This window comes from Myotis davidii, unplaced genomic scaffold (assembly GCF_000327345.1).
Source record: "Myotis davidii unplaced genomic scaffold, ASM32734v1 scaffold326, whole genome shotgun sequence".
In the NCBI taxonomy this organism is placed as follows: Eukaryota; Metazoa; Chordata; class Mammalia; order Chiroptera; family Vespertilionidae; genus Myotis; species Myotis davidii.
The window spans coordinates 198,273-199,647 of record NW_006296626.1 but is presented as its reverse complement, the minus strand read 5'-3'; the positions used below and the strand labels follow the sequence as shown (position 1 = coordinate 199,647).

The following is a 1,375-nucleotide window of genomic DNA, read 5'->3' as shown; positions in this document are numbered from 1 at the left end:
TGGGGGTGGGGCGGTGGGCAGTGCCGCCCACCCACCCTGCCGCCTGCACCCCGCAGCCCAACACCAACCTGCTGGAGATTTGCTACAAGGACCGGATCCAGCAGTTTGATGACGAGGAGGAGGAGGAGGGCCAGGGCTCTGGGGAGTCCGATGGGGAGGACGGCGCCTGGCAGGGCAGCCAGCTGGCCAGGGGGCCCCACCTGGGCCAGCCTGCAGGCTTTCCAAGTGGAGGCAGCACAGAGAATGAAGAAGAAGACAACAGGAGGATGGCCAGGTGTCCCAAGATGCCACCCGGCTCTCTTACCCTAGCCCTGGCCCTAGCCTCCCAGCCCCAGCTGGACAGCCACCTTTGACCCAGTGCCTAGAGACGCCTGACCAGCCCCTAAGACTGTGGGGATAAGGAACTGTGCTCTGGGACCCCTGCCCCACAGGACCTGCTTGGTGTGCCCCAAAACTTCCCTGCCTGGAACCTGGCCAGCCTTGGGGCCTGTGGCATCCTGCAGCTCAGGCCTCAGGATCCTACACCCTCCTCAGCACTCCAGGAAGTCTCAGATGGCGGCAAAGTAGCAGAGCCCTCAGACCCCTGTCAGGCCTTGGTTAGCATCAGGGACCTCCAGGACACCCTTAGAGTAACAAACTCCATCCCCAGCTCCTTGGACACTGCAACCAGAAACCCAGCTACCTCTGTCCCAGCTCCCAGGGCCCACCAGACCCCTTAGGCCATGAAGGAGGACAAGAGCCCAGAGCCCTCAGGGCTTCCCCAAAGCCAGAGCGCTCAGACCCTCCAGCTGTCTCCAATGCCCAATGGCCCTGCCCAGGAAGGGCCAGTGTCCCCAGACTCCCAGTAACTGCCTGGCTCTGGTCGCTGGCCCAGCGTCCTGGCCCCGGGTGCCTGCCCTGGAGGTTCCTGGTGGGAACAGCTCTGCCCTAGGTTTCCTGGTGGGAGCACTAGAGGGTTTTACCTTTTTAATGACGGGGAATGAGCATGCTTGCCTGCCCAGGGTCCCCTTAGTCACCCCAACATCATGTGTCCGCTGTTCACCCCTCCTCTGTCCATCCACGGAGGGGACCCCGCAGGAGCCAAGGGCCTGACCCTGTCCCCTGTGGTGGCGCGGTGGGTGCGGGGAGGTGGCCAGGGAAGCCAGGCTCTAGGCGTGCCTTCCAGGGGGGATTCCGTCTGAGAATGGACCAGAAGCCCTCACACCCAGGCCCCGGGGAGCCTTGCTTCGGGGCGTCCCAGGCTGCCCGGGGCTGCAGGCCCCAGGCTGGTGGTGACCTTGGGAGGCCAGTCGTCCTGGGCATTTGTTAGAGCAGGAAGTGTTTGTGTGGAGGCGCTGGGGGATGCAGGGCGGTGCAGGCCCCACAGGAGGGAGGC

General features: G+C 64.4%; 1 pseudogene; it reads left to right on the top strand.

The window, feature by feature from the left end:
* The window catches only part of LOC102760481, a 2,041-nt pseudogene extending 1,193 nt beyond the window's left edge, over positions 1-848 (top strand).
* Positions 849-1,375: the final 527 nt, after the last annotated feature.